The following is a 23,279-nucleotide window of genomic DNA, read 5'->3' as shown; positions in this document are numbered from 1 at the left end:
AGTTGGGTAGTCTGTTCTTTGTAAGACATTCAGGGAGCGGGGACATCTTGAGTCTTGAAAGGCGCTCTCTGTGAGATGGGAATCTTCCGGCTGCTTATTTAGGGAATCCTGCCGGCTGTCATTTATTGTAGAGCGCAGTTTCCTGGCTGCCCTGGTCTTTGAGGGGAGGGAGACTGAGAGGTCATTTTCCCACCTGGACCAATGTGTTTATTAAACCTGGCTTGTGTATCATTTGGATCTTTTTATGAAGGAAAAGCCACATCTGTGACTTTCAGATGAGTGGAAGTCATGTTAAAAAATATATATATATATTTATATATGAAATATATATTCTGGCTACTATGGAGAAGTTTTGTCCTTGTGACCTGTGAATACAGTCACAGGAGAGCAGAATGTTCACGGTGTGGGTGCTTACAGTGTACATGCAGAGTCACATTCTTCACTAGTATTACGTTAAAAAGTGACAAATAAGAGAAAAATATTTTGCTCATTACAACGTCGGTAAGAAGCTGGCAGCACTCTTGTTTTTGGAGGGGTGTGAAGGGAATATTGAGAAAGTGTCATCAACATTAGAGTCGCCCACTCTGCAAATCCTGTGCCAGCTGGAGTGAGGACCCCGTGATGGAAAGATGCACCCCTCTTCCCGGAAGGAGTTGAATCTTTGTAGCGCTCAGGACGCATGGTTCATCTCTATATAAAGGCAGAGTGTGAAACGCCGTGGAGGCTGAGAGAAGCGATGTACAGGTTAGCAAGTATGAGTGAGACGTTTGGGGCTTGTTAGCACCTGGCGTGTGTGCAGCAAGCTTTGCTATCTGCACATGTGTGATTCTTAGAACACTGGCGTCTGGAACCGTGGGGGCTGTCGAGGGCCCCAGCTCCCGGCGGGCTGAGGAGTTCCCTGTTACCACCAGGATAACCGTGATTTTGAAGGCTGTCACTCAATCCCAAGTCCTGGAAGGGGCTCCTTTCAGAGAGGAAAACACCCCTAGAGCCTCGGGCAGAATTCAGTGATTTTTCTTATAATGTTGCTTAGATTTCGCAAACATGAAACCAAGAACATATTTCAGAATGCTTATGGTTCTTCTGTAACCATGGAAACAAAGTAAGTTGCAGTCGATGGACAGTTTGCGGAAGCTGAACTGCCTACATCGTGAGCACGGCGCTCTCCCTACCGCCCTGGGCCTTGCTCCGGTTTGCCGGGGAGGCTTTGCAGGGCCTCTTGGCTGGGATACCTCTCTCATGTCCCATGTTGCTACCCCTGGTCACAGCCATACTGCTGGGCACCTGCGCCGTGAGGTCACTGAGTGGACACGGAGCCGCGGGGCAGCAGTTGGTCAGGAGGTGGCATCCACATGGTCCGAAACAGGTTTCTGTTCATTAAGAATGATCATTGCAATAAAAACAGAGTGAAAGAAAACTCTACTGACCTGAGAATGCGTCCGCTGAGTTGCATAGGGAAGTGCAGTGAGGAAGGTGAGGGCTGAAAGGAAATGAGGGAGGGAGAGGAAAGGAGAGAAGGGAAGCGAAAGGGGGAGGGCGGATGGGAGTGAAGAGGGAGATGGAGGAGGAAGAAGAGAGAGGGCAGTGGGCAGGAGCCTGGGAAATGTGTCCCAGAGCCGGTTCCTGACCGTCGTGGGTGCGTCAGAGCTGATCTTCCAGGAGAGGTGGCCTGGGAGGGTTGACCCTTAGGAAGTGAGGGCCAGGGGGAGCTGATTTTTTGGCCCTCAGCGGGGCTGTTGTTGACCTGAGATACAGTCGATAGTTTTCCTGAAGAGATCGTCTGCACAGCCACCGTTTGCTGCCAGGTTGGAGACAGAAGTGCTCCTCCCCATGGATTCTTTCTAGTTTGTGGATTTTTCCCAGTTTACCTGAGCAGCCTGTCAGTGGAAATGTCGGGGATTACTAACATGTCTCCATCCTACAGAGCAGTCGACCAGCTTCCGATCCTGTAGTTGTTGGGGGCACCATTCCGGTCCTGTCAGTGCCGGCCCAGCGTGGAAGCCGCAGCCCGAGGCGCTGGGAAACCTGCGGGGCTCTCACTGCCAGGAAAGATGTCCTTAGGGCAGAGCCTGGCGAGGAGGGGGTGCTGCTGTTGCAGCAGTACATGGAATTTCAAATGACAAATGAAACAAGCTTTTAATTATGACCAGAGCCCTATGCTCTGCGTTTCTTCAAATGGAAATGTTGTGCTGAAATGAAATTGCTGTTAATCGGTTGCCTCATCCAAGACGCAAGACGGAGGGCTGGGAGCAAAGTAGAACGTGGATTTATCTACAAAGCTTCCTCCTCTCAGACTATCATCAGTTGGATGGTGCTACACAGGAATATGTGAGAATTCGTGTGAGAAAGGTGATGGGTGCAGACCTGTGTGACCGGCAGGTGTGGGGGGAGGTTTGAGAGAAGCTTTTGGCTGAAGTGATGTCAGATGCAGGTGCTGAAGTGTGATGTCTGTCTGGATGGAAGAGCACACACGCCTCTGGGCTGCGGGAAACAGATAAAGGAGGAGGTGGACAGACGTGAGTCGTGTCTTAGGAATGGTAGCAATTCAGGCAGACCCAGGATCAGGCTCCCACGGGGGAGGAGTGGATATCAAGACCCAGGGAGCGTGGGACGGGGGTCATGCCCAGGCCTCTGCGGGTCTTGCTCTTGTGTCAGCAGGGCCCTGTGCTTGCCCTCCTTAAAACTTTCCTGATCCATAAAACGGGCACGACAAAATCCACCTTGTGACACTGAAGCTTAAATGAGATGATGTACATGGTGTCTTCCTTCCCTTCCTGACACATCCTAGACTCACAGCTATGGTAGCAGCGACAGACTGGATGGAATGCTGGAGCCGCTTTGCGCCTGGTGAAGCCACATGGATTTGTGCAGTGCTGGCGACTGTCTCTGAAAGCCTTTGGTCATGGCAGTGGCAGCCTGGAGTGGCTCTTGGCATACTTGAGTCTGTGGAGTGCAAGGTTGACTGGAGCTCCGAGGCCATTGATACTATCCAGGGGTGAGCTGATGAGGCCCTAAAACATGGGGGGAAGGCCGAGAGGACTTGGCTGCCAGAAGCATTGTAGATTTCTGGCTTCGAGAACTGGCTGACTTATGGACATAGGAAGGTAAACCCAGATGGCTCCAAAATTGTAAGTCCAGAAGAAAGGTGGGAGGGTACAATTGCTGACTAGGTCATGGTTGCCCTGTCCCTTTGTTTCTGGCCATCGTTTCTCCTCCCTCCCCCTGCCTTTGTGGGCTGGAGGGCCTGAGCCTGCACAGCGGTCTATTTCATGATGACAATGGCCGATTATTACCCTGCAGTAAGAAGTCTCTCCATTTTATTTGGCAGCAGTAGTTAAATAAATTTAAGGAGTGATGGTGTAGTAGTATTTGTTTTGTTTGTTTTTTTTTTTTTTTTTTTTTTTTTTTTTTTAAGTGTCATTTAACTGAATGTTATTTCCAATTTCACTGATCACTTTGAGAGGCCAAAACATGCTTTGATTTGTTATTTTGTGTTTGAGCTAGTTTATTGCCTCACAGGAATGCCAAGTATTCTGTTGTCACACATCATTAAGTATCTCAAATTGTGTTACTATAATACTTAGCTGAATTACCTCCCTTATTTTGGCTTTTAAAAATCTAAAATCTGTGTGAAACACAGGATGGTGCATCTCCATTGAGGGTTGTTGAGAAGTGTGACTTTTGCTGGCATGCTTGAGAATCAGTGACATTATTTTATAGAAACACTTTGTAACTGACAGCAAAGCTAGAAGCTCCTGTAAAGGGCAGAGTAGGCAACGTGTTATGCTTTGAGGGCCACAGAAGTCTCTGCATATATTTCTTTTGTGAAAACTTCAACGTGTAAAAATCCCTGGCCAAGGCTCGGTCGGGGATCATGGTTTGCAGACCCTTAACAGCAGCTTAGCTGCTGAAAGCTGGTCTCCCATGCGGTGAGCAGGAGCCTACCTCATTGCTTCAGCCAGGAAGATGCTGCCCTGATGCTGGAATTTACTTCAAACAAACTTGAAAGCTCTGGCACCGCTGCTCATTTCCATACTGTTGCAGGCTATCTAAAATACGGAGGATGCCGTGGCGTTTTGATTTTGTTACTCCTCTTGAACGGCTCTGAGATGGCTCATCGCGAGTTAGACATTTGCAGAAATGATCAAGCAGAGCTGCAGTCATCTTGCAGATAAAGTGAAGTTTTTTCTGAAAACTCGTTACAGGCTTAAATTTCTGATCCCATTCCATCCACTGATCTTGTATGATTGGTTTCTTTTTGTACCCATTTGGGTCTATGAAGCGTCTCCCCACCGTGGTAGAAATTTAGCTCTGATTTTGTGCATGAGTCGGTATCCTCACTCCTCATCTGCGAGGAGAAAGTGCTGCAGGTCCTGTGTGGTTTCCATCCCCTCCCTGCACGCGGATGGATTGGGAGGTATTTGTGGTGTGTGAACTTGCTACCCCCAGAGCCTTCTGCTTCATTCCCTGGACCGCTTTCCTCCCTCCTCCCTCCTGACTCACTCCCCTGGACCACACTTCTCCCTCCTGGTTCACTCCTTGGGCCGAACTCCACCCTCCTCCCTCCTGGTTCACTGCCCTGGGCCCCCACGCCTCCCTCCTTGTTCCTCCCCTGAGCCCCCACGCCTCCCTCATAGTTCACTCCCCAGGGCCCCCCCCTCCTCCCTACTCTCCTGGGCCACATTCCTCCCTCCTGGTTCACTCCCCTGGGTCCCCAATCCTCCCTCTTGGGGGCTTGGTAGTTTCTGATGTGCTTGTGCCAGCACGATAAGGCTGAGTGGCAGCCCCCATCCTCCCTCCTCCAGGGGGACCCCCTTCACTCCCTGATCCTGGGGCACGATCCCCCTGACTCTCCTCCCTCCTGGGCACTGCCCTGGGCCCCCACCTCCCCTCAGCTCCACTCCTCCTGCTTGGGCTTGCCTGGGTCCCTGATGTCTCAGTGGTCAGCTGGTGGTTGTCCCCTGGGCAGCTGCCAGCTCCCTCTTTTGCTAGTCACTTTTAATAAATAGAACTCCAGTTTGGATATGGAAAACTGCTCACTGATTTGCTGAGTGCCAGGAAGGCTGCTCACACTGGCTGCCTGCCCCCCGCTGCTGGCTGGTCAAACTGTGCAGTTCTCAGCCAGCATGCTGGCATGGGGCTCACATGCCGTGGTTTTAAATTCTAGGTGAGTAGTGGAAAAGCTGAGGGGGGATGGCCTTACAGTTGCCAACAGCTGGTTTGACTCTGCAATTACAGGGGTATGCTTCGAACCAGAGCTACTGTGAGCTTGGAAACTGATATGGCCAGGCACCTGGTGCTGGAATGGACGTGTTCTCCACTCTCTCTCCCTGATACTGACCTAGGGGTGGTCCGGGCTCCATGGCTGGGTGGGCATGGATGTCCCAGGAAGGGACAGGAGCTTTGAGCCTCTGTCATTGTTAACAGTTCTCAGGCAGGCGTGGTGGAAGGTTGGCATTTTTGAAATCTGCACCTTGTTAGGGGAGTCAGCTGAACCCCTGGCATAATGTGCTCAGGGTGGACACCCTTAGCTCTGCTGCATTTGGCCAGATGGAATAACAGGTACTTGGTTCTTAAGACCAGGCTGTGGCCCATGTGTGTGGCTCAAGCCTGTAATCCCAGCACTTTGGGAGGCAAGGGGGGGCAATTTTTAGGCCAATGTGGTAATTTTTGACGCATTAAGTATTAAGGAAAATGACTCACACTAGTTTGCCTTGCTTTTTAATTGATAATTGGTGTAGCCCAGTAGTCTGAACTTGTGAAGCAACCATTCTTACCGAAAGGCTAATCTTTAAAAGTCTCTTCCTCTTGACACGTCTTTGGCTGCTGTAATCAAATGCAATGTAATCAGCACTGGTTAATGGCTTTCCTTGCTTGGCTAACAATTGCTCCTCAAAAACTTTGATTTCTTGTTATTTTCATTTATAATTATGTTTTAAGCCTTCTAAATTTTCTAGCTTTCCTGCGAGTTGGGAATAACTGTGATGGGTGCTTAGTTTGGGATGTTGACGTACACTCTATGCCCAGCTACTATGCCATTGTGTGAACACTGATTTCTCACTTTCTCATGAACACTGATTTCACCTAGTTTGGTAAATTCTATTAATTTTAAGGAAGGGGGTGGAATGCAACTGCTGTTAGGAGGCTTTTCTAAGGATCGAGGAAATGTTGCCATGATTATTACCATTACAGAAGGAACATAAAAATGCGTGCTGCCTTCAGTCATGATGAATATGTAAGTCCGCATCTGTGACTGCAGAAAACGGCAGCCCCAAATCCTAAAATCGTGTGGATGCACCAAGCCCATCTGCAGGGCACTGTGGAGCAGCCTGCATTAGCCGAAGTTAGCCCACAAGCCCTGAGGGATGGTGTCTGAGTTATGATAAGGCTCTGACTTGGGATTAAACAGGCCTCCAAATAGTGTGACATTCTAAACAAAAACATGATACTGCCCAGGGAGCCCAGTGGGCACCTGTAGGCAGTGTAGGTGAGAAAAGGTTCCAAAGAAGATTCCTGCAGCTCAGCTAGGAGGATTCTGTAAGGCAGTAGACACATCAATGTTCACATAGGAGTGTTGAGCTATATTCATTCCTTTTAAGCAGCCAGGCTTGTGTGTGTTTTTAGGGGCACTCACATGGCGCCCTTTCCACCCTCACTGCTGGTTGTGCCTGTTTGATGTTGCGGACTTCTGTGTTAAGTGTGTCCACTCTCCAAATGTATCTCTGTCTCTAGAATATTTTAGAGTAAACCATTTATTGTTTAAACGCTTGTTTTTAGTGAGGAAGAAATCTTTAAAATGGGCCATACAGACCCTGCTATAAATGTTGAACAATGGCACGTGTAATGTTTAACACGTAGTGTTTAAAGTAGAAGACAGTTTAATTTAGAAATCCTGTTGGAATGCCAACTTAAATTACGACCATCTGTACACATATGGAAAAGAATGAGAGTGAAGGTACAGAATTGGAATTTTGTCTATTTTGTAGAGATTCTGTAATGTATCAGGTACAAGTCTCACTTCATGATTTAAATGCATGAAGCTGAAATTAGAAAACTTGACAAAAACATGCCTTTGAATAGTGAGCCTTTATCCTCCTTGAAATAGTGATTCATTCACTAAAACGTCCACCTGCAACTTTGTCAAATACATTTGTTGCATTAGTCCTCAAGTGAGCTCAGTTTTCCAGACAGGCAGATTATTACTGTTTAAAGTTTGTCCTGATGATGTTGGTGAACAGGGAAAATCCTTTGACGTGGATCCTCTGTGTGTGTTACACATCAGACGCGGCCTGCCCAACCCTCTGCCTGTAACTGGGAACCTTGACTGTCAGGATCATTGTAGAGAACCTTGAGGAAAGCAAAACAAGCCTCTGGAGTAGCAAAAGATGTAGCTGATTTCATGCAATAAAACTTACACATTTTTCTTTAAAATGCTTCCTTCGGAACGTCAGCTTGCTGACTATCTTAGAATCGCTGTAGTCCGCTGACAGCAGTCGTGGGAACAGGTGCATGGCCTGGCTGATGCAGGAGGGTCTCAGAGTGGAGCCACACTCCTGACACTGAAGGAGGGGCTGGAGCCATCACGCTCGTGACTCGTGCAGATGGCCTTGGCTGACCTCCAGAAGAGAAAACGTCAGTATCCAAGGAGGAAAAAGTCTATTAATTTCATGAGTGTTTGCCTTCGCAATGGCTAATACCCTGAGTTTGTGGCACCTGCTGTCTCTGGAATGAGGAGTCTTCCCTTCCTGGCAGACAAGCTCTAGATGGGAACAGGAGCTGTGATTGCTGGATTGAAGAGATTTCCTTCTTGGGGAGGTGGCCTTCGAGCCTGACATGAAGGAAGCTGTGACTGGCGGGAAAGGGCCTTGGAGACAGTGTATTTTTACAGGAGGGTCGGTGACTGAGAACCATCCTGTTCCGAGTGTTGCCATTCTGGTTCTAGAGTAAACTTGGGGAGAAACAACAGCCAAAAGCCCCGAGGAATATTCTGTGATGTTGATCACGTTTGGTAGATTTGTTGCTGAGACTCTGAAATGAGAAGCCCGGGAGGTGCAGGTCTATCAGGCCGTGGGACGTGAGACAGCTGCTGCTTCAGGGGTTGGAGTCCCCGTGCCAGAGGCTCAGTCCTGCAGAGACTTCTGCACAGTGGGCAACTGATGCCTCCGGTTGATTGTGAGTCCCCCAGATGAATACCCATGAAAGGTACCGTGTCAGCAAAGAGTCAAACTCTGTGAAGCATTTGGAGATTTATTCTGAGCCAAATGAGTTACCATGGCCCTTGATACTGCCCTCAGGAGATCCTAAGAACGTATTCCCGAGGTGGTCAGAGCCCAGCCTGGTTTTATAGCTTTTAGGGAGGCATAAGACAATCAATCAAATAAATGTAAGATGTACATGGGTTTGGTCTGGAAAGGTGGGACAACTGGAAGCAGGGGTGTCCAGGTCATAGGTAGATTCGAAAATTTCCTGATTGACAGTTGGTTAAGAGAGTTGTCAGATAAGGGGTTGTGGAGACCAAGGCTTTGTCATGTGGAGGAAATCCTCCAGGTAGCTTTGGAGAGAATAGATTGTAAATGTTTCCCATCAGACTAAGCGTCTAAGTTCTGTCTAATTCCAGAAGGGAGGTGGGGTGATGAGGCAAGTCCGACCCCCCAGCGATCATGGCCTGGACTAGTTTTTCAGATTAGCTTTGGAATGCCCTTGTCAAAAGCAGGGGCTGTTCAGATGGCAAAGGGGCTTCGAATTCTAATGTTTTTAAACCAGAAAGTGATTGTGTTTTTTTCTGTGGATGACAGCCAGTGTGGTAATTAATATTTTATTAGCAGATTAATTTGGAAGTCAATGTGTTTTCAAGTATGTTAATTATTAAGTCATCAACAAACAGAGAAGGGCTTACTTTGAAACCAGCCTGAGACTCAAGAGGCTCATCAAAGAAAACGATGGACTTGGGAGAACTGATTCACGTGTTTACTGCGCCAAGTTTCAGGCATTATGAGAAGTCTGTGCTGATACATTGTGACTTGAGAACTTAAATCTTGATGGACTCTTAAGAGTGAGGCTTTTTTTTTTTTCTTTTTCTTTTTTTTTTAAACGGTCAGTGTTTCTGTCTCCTGTGTTTTGTCTTCCAGCCGCTGAGCACTTTAGCTTTGTGTTCACGTGGCCTTGTTCTCTGAACCACCTGCTTTGTGGCTCCTCTGTCCTGCCCGCCTTGATCGCGTCTTCCCCGCCCCGTGGGTTTTATCCCGAGGACTGTTCTCCGCTGTGTGGGAGTGGAGGATCAGTGGACACTGGCTTTACCGACTCATTTTCTATGTAGCTCCCAGTTTCTCAAAATCATAATTGTCTTGGATTCCCTGTGAAACTGGGAGTCAGGCCTTGGGCGCAGTGCTGGGTGGCCTTGGGCGCAGTACTGGGGCAGGAGGGAGAGATGAGAACAGGAAGGATGGGTTTGTCAGGGGAAGGAACCCTTGCCGAATTCCTGTGTCTGTTTTAGGTTAAAGATGAATGGCCGGGTGGTGGATGTCTCACCCTGCTGTGGCTGGACCTCGCTGTGCTGAACCCTGAGCAGGGGCCCCAGCAGCTGCCTCCTGCCAGGCCGGGGCCACAGGGCTGGGCTTCTGCCTCTGGGAGGGCTCGTGCCAAGGTGCAAGGGTCTGCACCGCTCCTGTGTGACCTGAGGGGCATGTGGGAAGCTGGTCTGTGCTCCTTACCTGGGAGAAGTTGAGCTCACCTGGGCCAGAGCCTCTGGGGAGGTAGGAAGGCAGAGGCCTGGAATTCCTGCTTTCCCCAGACAGCAAGAAAGCTCAGTGTTGCACCTGCTCTGAGATGCCCTCAGCAGCCATATATAGTTGATTTTAACATGACGGAAGGTGCCAATTAACCCGGCTCTGTGGAGAGCTTTGAGGAGTCCAGGCCCTGGGCCCCGGGCTTTTTAATATGTTCCTTCCTGAACAAAAAACAACAAAAGATCCCTGTGGCTGATGTCGACTGCGTGGGGTAGGACATGCCGAGCTTGGTGGGGCTTGCCCCTGAGTTTCCTTGGTGCTCCTCCCAGCCCCCACGGACACCAGCCTCTCCAGGCCGAGGCTTGTCCTGTTTAGACCCTCGTTGGTGGGGTCTGTGGTCCTGGATCGAGGGCCCAAGCACTTCTTTCATATTATTATAAATGATTCACCAGAGATGCACGGCTGTGCCCAAACATCTCACGAGCATGAGATACAGCCAGTGTCGCCGCCGCAAGCTCATAATTCTAGTGGAAAGAGGAAATTTTACTTTTAATGTGCTCGTGTGACTCAGATGCAAATATTCAATTCCCGTTAAACTTTCAAGACCTTGAGAACCTCTGAGATTCCTTGGAAAGCCGTTCCTTGGCCCCACGACTAACTCTCCTGTGGAAGGAGGCTGGGGTGGTCCGCGGGGTCTGGGATCCTGCTGCGTTCTCCAGGATTCCTTAGGTTTCATCATTAGTCCCAGCTCTTCAGCAGGTGGAGCTGATTGACTCTGACATTTCCATTATATTGTTCTTGTGTTGCCTCAGTTAACTTAGAATAACCAGTATTTACCAGAAATAATTGATGGCGAGATGGGAATTATTGGTGATTCCCTGACATAGGCAGCCTGTATAGATAAGCGTGTTACACGGTGTCTAATTTCTGAGATGTTGGTCCACACCTTCTCAGGAACACACTTTCAGGGGTAGATTCCTGTGCAGGAGAAGCTGCTTTTCCCCGAGACGCGGTGGCGGCTCCTGCACTGGCATGGCAGGGTGGCTGTGTGACTGGGCAGGGCTGGACATGCTCCTGCGCTGGGCGCCCACCTCCGCCCTACATCTGTGTCGAGGGTGCCTGCCTTTGTTCCCCCAGCTCGAACTCATAGAATTGTATACCTTCCTGACACATTCCTGCATAGAGATGATTAGATCTGGGGGCTGAATCTCAATCGGACATGCATGTAGGTAAATTATTGACGTGAATGACTTGGGTCCTCCACGTTCAGGGTCAGGAGGCACGAGGTGGGTTTGGAGACAGCTGCCTGGCCTCAGGAAGTTTCTCTCAGAGCCTGTTTCTTTCTCTAGCAAAGTAAATGATGCCTACCTCACCGGGCTTAACACACGCTCAGTACTCAGATGCTGTCTGATCTTTGTTATAGTTAGTATTTGGGGAACAGCGTGGCTGGTAAGAAAATGCGTTATCTTTACAATTTATAGAATGTCATACAAGGCAAGCGTGAAACCGGGACACTACCTTAATCTGAAGATGCTGGTGCTTAGTCTTCTCCTCAAGCATTTTGTTGTAATTCTGGCGTGTGTCAGCCAAGTCATATGACGGTACCGCGTGCGTGATGCCAGCTCAGTTACCTTGGAATGGGGAACCTGAGGCTGCCAGGGAGCATCCCTCCTGCCTCCAGTCCTCGGGGGTTTCTCTCTCTCTCTCCTTTCCTCTGTCCCTCCCTATCCCCCAATCCTCCTCACCACTCCTGCTCCCCTCCCTACCCTCCTCACTTACTCTACAACAGAGGTCCAGACTTTGACAAATCCCAGCTGGGCCTATTTATCGCTTGGCTGGGAAAGCAGAGGGAAAGGGGCCCAGTTACTACAAAAATAGAGAATTGAAATAGAATGTGAGCTACTTTTGCGTCTTGTTTTTTATTTTAATCTGAATATAAAAGGCAAGTGTCAAACAAAATCGGTGCTAACTGCGCCACTCAGCTCCGAGTCTGCTTTGTCGGGGCTCCGTGGGTTCCCACGCCCTGGCCTTCTCCATGAGCGTCTGGACACGCCGTGGCTGTGAAAGGAGCATTCAGTTATGGTCCTTTGAATGTTCCAGAGTCATGTTTAATAAAAATCTTCACGTTTACCCACAGCCAAGTCTTGATTTAATAACAGGTACTGCAGGTCTCTGGGTGGGGCTGAGCCTCTGTTTTAGAAGCAGCTGCACCATCTGAGGGGCAGGTCCGTATGGGCTGGCAGGCGGCCTGGTCCTTGGAGCACAGGGTGGACCTGACTCAGTCCTGGCAGTGGGGGGCCTTGCAGTTCTAGGATGTAGTGATGCAACCTGTGGCATAAATAAAAAGCCTCATGTGCCCCCATGAGAAGCTGGGGCTTCCCCTCAGTACTGTGGTGTGCTGTGTTTGTGATCGTGCAGATGTAAAAGGGTGAGGGAGATGTCTAAAAACCAGGCTCCCAAAGACAGCCCTTCATGTCTGGTGCTTTCATGTGTATATGCACACGTGTTTGACGCGTGTACACCTTCACACGTGCACCTCTTTCATGCATGTACACCTGTTCCTGTGTTCATACACCTGTTTCGCGCATGCGCCTGTTTCTCCTGTGTATGTGCCTGCGCGTTCACCCTGTATTGCGTCATACGTTGTATTTTACAGATTGCTTTTCACTTTGTATTGTGAGCTTGTAATGGCTTTGTGAAGAAAAGCGGGGGCCCTGACAGCCTTTGGCTCTGAGAAACGTGATGTCGTGGGAACAGATGAGACAGCCCGGGTGAGGCCGGCAGAGGCCATCATGTCCTGGGAACCCGTGCACATCCACTGTCTGTTGCTGTGTGACAAGCGACCCCAAAACCTAGTGTCTTAAGGCAACATACAGAACATGACTGTACACCTCCTACAGGTTGCAAATTCAGGGCAGCCCTGCTGAGCGGTTCTGGTCCAGTCCCCCTGGCTCACCATGAAGATGTTGTCCAGGGCTGCGGCCATCTGTAGGCTCAGCTGGGCTGAAGGTCCTGCTCCAGGATGCTGTGCTGACGTGTCTGCTGGTGGAGAACTGGTCCTCAATGCCTGGCCCCTCCCTGGGGCTGCCAGGTGCATCCCTGCCCAGGGCCACTCCTTTCCCCAGAGACGTAGAAGTGCTGGTCTTATGCCGTGATCACTGCCATCCATCTCCAGAACTTCCTGGTCTCCCCACCCTTGAAACTCGGTCTATGAGACATTAGCTCTCCTCCTGCCCCAGCTCTGGTAAGCACTACAGATTGCTTGCGAAGTAGGCTTTTTCAGTAAGAGAAGGGGCAAGGAGATTTGAGGAAGTGTGTTAGGTTTTGCTCACTGGTTCCCAGTGTAAAGGAACTATTGAAGATGTGGGAAGGTGAAGGTCTGTGATCTCAAGAAGTGCTAGGCTGGGCAGCTTTCCGGCTGTGACAGGGGCACTTGCCCTCAAACCCACCTGAGATAATCGCGTGAGGATGGTGCTGCATTGTGACAGCTCTGAACTTGTGTCCTTGAATGTTGCCAAGTACATAAGCTTTGGTGGTTACCGTCTAGTGTCTGCGGGAGACCTAGAATTTGAACATTGTTGACTTTAGAACATACTCATTCTTATAACACTCTACCTGTTCTCATCAATAGGAAATATGCTGTGTCCTTTTTTTTTTTTTTTTAATATTCTGTGTTGCAGTAGCAGTAGTTGCAGCGGACGCTCTTTCTGGTTCATGGTTATTGCCAAACACAAGCTTCTGGAAACCGTGTGAAAAATGAAGGGGAAAAGTGGTTTTCTGCATAAGGCTTTTTTTGAACATCTTGTTTTTTTCTGTAATATCTGTTGTGGTGTAAAACATTTTCAATTTAGGGGTTGTAACGTGTTTTATACTGGTTAGCTTTGAAACCCCATGTTTCTGCATGTCATGGGGCTGCTTTATCCTGTTATTCTATGATATAGCTGGTTTTCAAAACTATTGGTTATTTCACTTTAAAAACCAAAGCAGCTTAGAGTATGAGTGTGATTCCCGTAAGAATTTAATTGTAAAATTGATTCGTGTTCAATAAACTTACTGGAATGACTCGTTAGATCAGTGGACGAAAAGATGATAAGAACATGTCAAGTCTCTGGGCCAGGAAGGACTTCCAAATAATACACGTGATACACAGTAATTTCTTAACAAAAGATTAGATTTAGTACATAACTGTTTAAAACCTCTATATTTTCTATTATAGCCATTCCACAGTGCCCACGGGGGTGGGCTGCAGGACTGCCTATGGACACCAAGGTCTGTGGGCGCTCAGGTCCCTGGTATAAAATGGCATCGTGTTTGCATATGACATACGCACATCCTCCTGCAGACTTTCAGTCATGTCAGGGTTGCTCGTAACACCTATACCATGGACATGCCATGCGAGTAGTTGTTAAACGATATTGTTTAATGAATAATAAAGTCTGAATGCTTAGTACAAACACCTTAAAAAAGTATTCTTGGTCTATGGTTGGTTGAATCCACAGGCCTGGAACCCCGGGATAGAGTACAAACTCTAGAAGCAAAATGAACAAATAAAGAACTTGAGGTCAGCAGTGACGGGTGTGGGATCACACTGAATCTCGTGTGTTTTGCTGTCTGTGTCACTACAGAGTGTAAACGGGAACCATTTTTAGCTTAAGGTAAAATAGGTAACAGGAAACACTATGGAATGGGCACGAAGGCGCGCCCCTCATTACCACGTGTTACAGCCAAGCGTCTGCCTCCTGGGGAAGGATCTGTTCTGTGGGGAGACTAGACGTTGATGATTTCTGGATGTGTGAAGGGAAATGCCCTCCGAGAAGCGTGGCTTTGGCCGGAGCACGTCAGACGAGAGTTAGCGTGGTGTGGAGTTGCCACAGTGCCCCTCACACCTGCTGCTTCTCTCCTCTCCTCACCCCTGGCCCCCTGGCTCTGGCTCTGGCTCTTACCAAGGGAGGAAAGTTCAGCTCCAGCTGAACCCCACACAGGGCTGTGGGTCTCTAGGGCAAGTGCTGCCTTCTCCTGAACAGGCTGCGGCAGAGGAGGGTCTGGCCGTACTTGAGCTGTGAGAGATGCTCTCAGAGATCCAGCATCCTGCAAACCCAGGTGCTGAAGGTTCCTCCTCCACCGTCCTGCAGGGAGAGGGGTCTGTTCCTGCTTCCCCTCAACCCGAGCTGACTTCTTGTCTGTTCTGTACACCTAGCTCTTAAGAGCAGTTATTGTTAAAAATAATCATCTAGCAGACAAACACCATAAGGTGACAGCCTGGGAGGGTAGATGGGGCTGGAAGGTGGTTTCCTGAATAACAGGGTTCAGTTTCCTGTTTTGGCATCACTCGACCCAAGGCCCCCAGATAATTGAAATATTGTCAGCAAAACACCCATGTTGTATCTGAGTTTTTTTTTTAAAAGGAATGGGTGCAAACTTCTAACAGGGACCTGAGAAAAGAGGATTTCTTCTCTGCAAAGTGAAGGTCGGGACTGGTTGGCATTTGCCATCTGTGACTAGCAGGGACCCAGGCTGCTTCCCTCCTGATCCTCCATCTGCAGCTCCTGTTCCTGTTCCCACCAGCAGGAAGAAGAGCGGGAAGGTGCCTTTTCCCCTTTAAGGGGATGAGGTGAGAGTTGCACCTGCCATTTCGCTAGTCCCTGGGGTGATTCTCCAGCATGGATGGGAGTTGGGTTTGGCGGCCTGAGCCCCGTGAAGCTGGGGTTGCTGTTCCCTGAGCAGCAGGAAGCCTGGACTCTGGGAAGTGGGGTCAGAGGGTAGCCTTTGCTGCATCCACAGGAGGGGGCCCCTCGTCCCAGTTGACATCACTGCAGAAGGGGGTGTGGGCTTCATGGTCCATTGATAAATAGAACGTTCCTTTTTTTTTTTTTTTTTTTTTTTTTTTTAAAGCACATCAAACCCTAATTCCTTCGGCCTTTACTAAAGTGGCATTTTGTAATTCCACATGATTTCATTATACCCGCAGGAGAGAATGCTTCCTGTAAACCAGAAGCGTCTGAGATAGTTCTCAGCCCATTCAGAAAGTTCATTTTCCCAAGGTTAAAGACACAGCCTCAGGAGGGGTTGAGGACACACCCGGGACACAGCCTTAGGAGGGGTTGAGGACGCACCGTGACAGTCTCAGGTCCTGGACATGTGCCCAAGGTGTTTGGGGCACAACTTGGTCTTACACATTTTAGGGAGATGTGAGACATCAATATATGTGAGATGTACGTTGGTTTGGTCCAGGAAGGAGGGATGACTCGAAGCGGGGAGGGGTTTCCAGGTCACAGGTAGATCAGAGACAGATGCGTTTCTGGTGAGCCTTTCCAGAGAAAGCAGTAAGATCCGCATTTATCTCCGTGTGCAGATGGTGACTTTGAGTTCTGTCCTCTGTCCCTGAGGAATTTCCTTGTGGACCAACGGTTGTGAGGGAGGTACGTGGCTTCCCCCCCCTCTAGTCTCTGTTAGGAGCATGGGAGGCAGGTTTGCCCTAAGCCGTTTCCCACCTTGACTTCCCTTTAGCTTAGTGATTTCGGGGTCCTGAGATGTATTTTCACTTCACACTTCTGAACACACTGGCACTCTAAACAGTGTTGTAGGAGGCCTTCTAACTGATTTAGAAGAAGAAACTATTTGGAAGGACTTGAGCACCTTCGTCCTTGAGAGAAACAAGCCTTTGTTTATTTGCCCCGAGGCTGTTACGCTGCCCCAGCGTGGGCGACCTTAAGAAGCTGTGCCTCTCTGAGCGCCTGCCTGTGGAATCTGGTGACTTTGAAGTTAATCCAGCAGCTACATGTTTTGGAAAGCAGATTGTCTCTTAAAGTGTTGGTGATTATGATTCTAACACCGGAATTTCAATGTGTATTTTCCACCCTTCTTACTTTGTCTCCTCATACCCTGAGATGCTGCTGCATTTGCCCTTAGGCTTCATTGAGGGAGGGTCAGTTCTGGCCCTTTCTTTAGATATTGACCTTGAATGGACAGAATCGAGATTCAGAAAAAGCCTTTGAGCTGTGAGAGTGTGCTGATATCTATGTCAGTGGAATTCATGTGTTAAACTCAGTAATAGTTTAAGAAATATCAATCCTAGGCTGGGCATAGTGGCTCACACCTGTAATCCCAGCACCTTGGGAGGCTGAGGTGGGCAGATTCAGTTTTGAGCCCAGGAGTTTGAGACCAGCCTGGGCAACATAGCAAGACCCTGACTCTACAAAAAATTAAATAGTGGTGGTGTGCACCTGTGGTCCCAGCTACTCGGGAGGTTGAGGCTGCAGTGAATCGTGATAGCACCACTGTACTTACGGTGCACTGTGCCTGAGTGACAGAACAAGAACCCCTGCCACCACACACACACACACACACACACACACACACACAAAGTATCAATTCTAAATGGACAAAAATGAGACCTTTTAAGTGGAAAAACATCCTGTTTGGTTGCTCTACTTGGGTAACTGTTGACTCATTTGCCAGGAAGAAAATGCAGTGGCCAGGTCTGCTGGGACCACCTGTTAAGGCTACTCTGGGCCTCATGGTTTGAGAAGGGTCTGTCCAGGGGAGAGTGGGAGTGGCTTAAGGGCCTAGAAGCCAGTTCTTGTGGTTCAGCGTGACTGTGGGTGTGGAGCTGGGGGCAGGGCTCTCCAGGGCATGAGTGGGTAAACGGATGGGCTTCCAGGATGAGCCCCTGTGACTTTGCCTGGTTTATATCCATCCAGTACAAATCCACAGGCTCTTACTCTAGAAGCTTCTGCCAGGGCTGATGGACTGGCCTGGGGACAGAGGGTGCCCTCAGAGCCTCATGGTGCCGTCTGGTTTAGGAAGAGCACTTAGTCACCTAGATCTAGGATTTATGGCACTACAGGGGACTCGTCACACTCGGAGCAGCAGCCATCTGCATTCTAGACTTGGTTCTAGGCGAAGTATTTTGGAGCCTGTTGGTACCCTGTGTTCTGTTTATCTGTAAAACAAGTTAGAGTTGTAACTAGTTAAAACCTATTTTTAAAATTTTGCCACAGAATATGGCAGTTGTGGTGGAGCCTGGCCAGAGACCCCCACACTCGGACGCTGCCGCGTGCTGGGGTTGCAAGCGTTGCCTGCATCGGCTGCCCCTCCTGGCGTGTCTGTGTTCTTGACACGGGCGCCCATCGAGGCTCGGCCTGTGGGACTCGTGCAGCCATTTGTCCGTGTTCCTCTGAGGTTCCGCAGACTTCACGGTCCCGTGGCAGAGCGTACGGTATCTGCTTGCATCCTGATTTCCCCAAACCCCAGGACAGGCCAAGAATTCCTTACACACAACTGCAGAGGGCCCCGGGTGTGGATTTGCGGGTGACACAGCCTTTCCCCAGCTCGGCCTTCATCTCCAGAGTTGGCTTTAGGGCGATAGAAGCTTCCATCAGACTGGGGGGCCCTGAAGCTTTGGTGGTAGGAATTGGGTGACCAGCACGGATGATACCCCATTTCTTTGCATTTGTAGCAATAGTTGTTAACATGACCACGAGATGTACAGAGGAAGGAAAAAAGGAGGTTTTATTTTCAGAGTAAGTCTGTGCTTTGGGAAATGTGGTCTCGGGGGAGCTGTAAGCACGCGCCCCTCAGGAGGGGGGGGAGTGGTCTCGGGAGCTGTAAGCATGCGGCGTTAAACGTTCGCGGCGTTAAACGTTCCAGTTTTTGTTCGCTGTGTGTGTTCATCGGGCTCATGGAATGTCTGAACGTTTACAGGGAAAGTGGGGTTTCTTCATCCGGTTCGTGGAATGTCTGAACACTTACAGGGAAAGTCTAGCACACGCGCAGTGAGTTAACCTGTAACATCCATGTTCGCCTTGGGGCTAGCGTAACATTTGAAATGAGGTGGACTCAGCGTGTCATGTACAAAGGTGAGCTGTTGGGCACAGACGTTTATGCGCAGCCTCAATCACAGCCAGGACTGGCTCAGAGTCTGCGGTTTCTGGCGGGAAAGGACACTCACGAGGCCATTCTCTCCAGTTGGGGCTGCCGGCAGGGTCCCAGGGTGGGGCTGTCTGGTCGGCCGGCGTCGGAAGTCCACCCAGGTCCCGTGGGCAGCGTTCCTCTAAACCAGGCTTCTGTCTGATGGCGGAGGAGACTTCAGGCTGGTTAACAAACTGTACAGGAGTTAGTGTCGTGGGGCTTCGGGGCTGACCTTCCTCCCTGTGATGCCGGTTACATTTCTCTCCGGGCCTCATTGTAGCCACAGAGAATCCACCTCGTCTGACAGCAGGGGGTGCCATGTTGACATAGTAATTTATTGTATTAACCTTTTTATTACTATTTTAATAAAAGCCTTTTTTTTTTTTTTTTAAAGAGATAGGGTCTTGCTGTGTTGCCCAGGCTAGTCTTGAACTCCTGGTCTCAAGCAATCCTCCCATCTCGGCCTCCCAAAGTGCTGGGCTTACAGTCGTGAGCCACTGTGCCCAGCCTACAGCCATGTTTTTAAAACTCGGCAGTTTAAAAACACTACTCCTTTCACCCCCTCAAGCAGGCTGGTTGGCCTTGTACAAACTGGGGTGTCAGGACCTTGGTCCCCCTTTTATTTTTCCCTTTCTTTGGCCTCAAGTTCTGATGAGAACAGCAGTTACAAAATGGGCATTAGGTGATTCTTCCGTTACTAAAGCCAGAATTCTCACTAGTTAGAGATGTTTGTCCCCAGGATCCCAGAAAGCTGTTTTGAATCAAGCCCATAGCAAATAAGTAAGGAACTAAAGCCTTGGTCCTCTGCTTAGTATCTGGGGAATGTGTTATTGCTGACACCCTTTGATCTGTGCTCACGTGCTGCATCTCGTCACGGGAAGCAGAGTCGCCCTGTGGAATAAAGCCTGGCTCACGGTGGCACGTCGGGATGCTCCGGGCTGTCAATCCCTTAGACGGCGGCAGACATGGAGACTCAGCATCGCGTGCAGAGCCCGGGCAACCGGGGTGCATCCTCCTTAGAGACCACACAGCCGGTCAGCAAGGTGGACGTCCAGGCAGATGGCCCTGACGGGCTCGCCACGCGGTGGTGAATTAGGAATTTGTTAGCAAAGAAATGAAACTCGCCTGTGGGTCCCAGCTACTTGGAAGGCTGAGGCGGGAGGATTGCTTGAGCCAGAAGGTCAAGGCCGCGATGAGCCATGATTGTAATACTGCACTCCGGCCTGGGTGACAGAGCGAGACTCCGACTCAAAAAATAAAAAGAAAGCAAGCTAAACCTTACTCTCCCTAGCAGGAGGGAGAATTTATCAAAGTAACTGCAACAAAAATCTTAGATGATGTAATTTCAGTGGCTAAATGAGCTGTCCAGCCCACGTGGCTGGCTCACAACGCAACAGAGCCAGGTGCTGCTGCAGCTGCCCTCCCACCCGATCGCTTGTGGACATTTTCTGTTTTCCCATATCTCTCTTTTGGATACGTAGCTCCCTCCTTTATAGCTAAGCATCAGTAAAACAGGTTGTCTATTTTGAGACCTAACTATTGTGTCTTTTAAGGACAGAAAATGAAGCAGGTGACAGGAGCGTGGCAATGTGGTGAATAGATTTAGATGAATATTTAATACTTGGCACCACTCTGATCCCTTCTTCTCTCTCATGCTTAATTACAGCTGCCGCCTCCTAGGACAGAACACTTTCAGCTCTGTGAGTAGGAATTAAACATTTTCTAAATCAGAAGTTTCAGTTAAGCAGTATTTTACATGAATGCCCAGTCCCTAAGTGCTCACTGTACTGGTGTGTGGTGTAGAGGAAGGAACGGGGGCTTGGGGCCGGGTCTATGGTGCAGTGTCCTGGTTCCCATCTGTGAGATGAGGGCCATGAGATGGCCTAGAAGGTTCAGACTGTGGGATTGAATGGATCTGCCCACTCCTGGGAAGCCTCGAGTCTAACTCGACTTGGGCTGGTTTTAGGGAGATGCCGGCAGCGCTGTCCTCACAGGTCACTGGGAGGGGCTCTGGCACCGTCCCCGTCAGGTGTCTCATGATCAGCCCAGCTTGCCCATCTCAGAAGCTGCTGGTCGTGTTCTCGTTCCTGTTGTTTCTTGCGTGTTACTTAGGTTCTGTTCATGTGGGGACCTAGGAAGTTCCACAGTGAGAGGAGAGCTGCTGAGCCGCCTTCCTGCCTGGACGCCAGCCCCACGGAGGACCGTAACTGCTTGAGGTTGGCTTCTGCCCCCGGCCTCACCTGTGGACGCATTGATGCAGTGGTACTTTCTAAGCTCCTGGGGCACACAGCGCGGTTGTGTGGATCCACAGGACACTGTGGCGTCCAAGCACGTGCTCCCGGAGGAGAGGACCCTGTGGGCGCTGATGCTGGGAGCTGGCCGAGAGTCCAGCGTGTGAGACTCCCTGTGACGTGCACAGCTGCCATCTGCGCAGCCCCTCCTGACGCCAAGATGGTCGTGCGATAAATGCACAAAGCGCATCTCCAGCAAAAAGCCGCCAAGTGTCCACATCCAGGATATCCACCACGGTGGCTTTTTGGTGTTAATACGATGAATGTGAGCAGCAGGTGGTCTGCGTTCTGGGTGTGTGTGACTGTGCCACTGCAGTTTTGTTCTCATGTCTTGATGAGCATGAACGGCTCCTGACGAGGGTAGGTAAGGATGCTGTGACCAGAGACTCTGCAGTATTGTAGCTTGAGGAACCAAGGAGGTTTTCTCTCTTGCAAACCCTTCAGGGAGGAAGTTCCAGGCTGGTGACTACTCCATGAGGTATTCAGGGATCCAGGTTCCTTCCAGACCCCTGCTTTGCGTTCCCAAGGACACGGCTGTCCTTGCTGTGGTTGGGACTGGGTGATTGCCACGCTGGTGCAGGGGGGGGGGGGGGAGGCTTAGGGTGAGAGTGGCCATGATTTACCTAATCTACATAATGACAGGGAGCTGGGAGTAAAGTGTAGCCATGGCCTGGAGGATGGATGATGGATGTTGGTGAACGACTGGCTGCACTCACCGCAGCTGGCCCAGGGATGGGGAAGGATGGCTGATTATGCCGTTCAACGGTACCTGGTTCTTTCAGATTTGACTTCCTTATGGATTTTCTGCTGTAAAGAGGAGAGAGCCTGTGGTTCTAGGCCAAGCATCTCACTCATCTCAAAACATCTTGTATCCCTTAGCCAACATTTATGTCAAGTTTTAGAAGTCCTACAAACTGGCAAGCATTTCTCAATCTGGTTTAACCATTGGATTTTATATCTGTGTCTGCATCTCTATTTACATCTATGTGGTTATTTGACACTCTGTAGTACATTTGTAATAGGTTCTATTTGGTGGAAGTTACTTTCAACAAACCCTTGCTGCTACTAGAATTTTCAAGGTTGCAAGTAGAAAGGAGAGAATAAAAACCACATCTTCTCTAATTTTAAAATTTGTTGTTCCTCAAATCACACCAGAAGTACAAATATTACAAATTACAAAAGCAGCCAGAATCAAGAGATTTCTGGGTGATTCTGGCTAATCAGCAGTATTTGCTGAGGTGTGTGAAGCAGAGCAACACACCAAGAAGCCCGGGATGGGGGAGAGTTGGGAGGCCAGGCTGTGACTTCAGAGGTGCTGTTGCCTCAGGGAGAGGAGCTAGATGCAGAGAGGATAAATGGCCGCAGGTGCGACCACCGCCGTCCTTGCTGCGGTACGGGGGCCTTTGTATGGGGGCCTTTGTGAGCTGAGTTATGAACCAGGTGAAGGCCGTGCAGGTGTCAGAGAATCCAGGCCAGACGCGACGGGTGGAGGCTTGGTGGAGGTGAGGAGCCAGACAGCCTCGCTAAATGTGCGGTGGCTCACTGCAGACAGCACCATCAGTCGCCAGACAGACGGGCTTGATCTTCAGCCCCTATGACAGCTGCCCTTATCCTGTCTGCCTCCACCTTCTGAGGCCTATAGGCGTCGCAAATGTGTGTTTTTTAAACAGATTTGGATGAGTTGCTTTCTGCACAACACACCTGGACAGACGGAGGCTGGTTCTCCACAATGGCACCAGGGACTTGGCAGAGACTGGCGGGACAGAGGCACAGCACCAGCTCCCTGGGAGAAGGCAGTGCCTGTGGGATGGAGGAAAGAAGAGGCACACAGTGCTGAGGTGTGAACTCTAGTTTGCTCTTAGACATGACACACATGCCTTCCGGAAGTTTCCACGAAGCACCGTTAAAGCCACCAGTGTGGACGGGTCCTGAGATCAGGAGACCCAGAACATACTTGTATTTGAAATCCTTCACATGCTGCAATCTCTTCAAAGAGGACCACAAGTCGTCTCTAATAATGTTGTAAAATTAATTTTTTATTTATGTGCCATGGCTTTTTTTTTTTTTTTTTTTTTGCCATGATTTTTTTTTTTTTTTTTTTTTTTTTTTTTTTGGGGGGGGGCTGGGCTGGTGTGTGACAGTAAAACAGATGCAGTGACACAGCTGGTGGGTGTTGGTTCTGGGCCCCAGTTGGGCAGTTGTATGAAAACAAACCAAAAAGTCTCCACAGTGGTATGAACCGAAACACCTGGATTACGTGTTTTCATGTATTTAACATAAATGCACACATTTGTATGCTAAACACACATTTTTCTATATGTAATAAAATTCACACCTTTAAGTATTTAGCATA

General features: G+C 49.4%; 1 long non-coding RNA gene across 1 annotated transcript; it reads left to right on the top strand.

The window, feature by feature from the left end:
• The first annotated feature begins 18,360 nt into the window (after nucleotides 1–18,360).
• On the top strand, nucleotides 18,361–22,971 carry LOC126947355 (uncharacterized). Its single transcript, XR_007723035.1, has 3 exons — nucleotides 18,361–20,038; nucleotides 21,197–21,404; nucleotides 22,597–22,971. It is a non-coding gene; the product is annotated as an uncharacterized LOC126947355 (long non-coding RNA).
• The last annotated feature ends 308 nt before the right edge of the window (nucleotides 22,972–23,279 follow it).

Source organism: Macaca thibetana, unplaced genomic scaffold (genome assembly GCF_024542745.1).
Source record: "Macaca thibetana thibetana isolate TM-01 unplaced genomic scaffold, ASM2454274v1 unplaced_scaffolds165, whole genome shotgun sequence".
NCBI classification, from domain to species: Eukaryota; Metazoa; Chordata; class Mammalia; order Primates; family Cercopithecidae; genus Macaca; species Macaca thibetana.
This window is presented reverse-complemented; position numbering and strand designations above follow the sequence as displayed.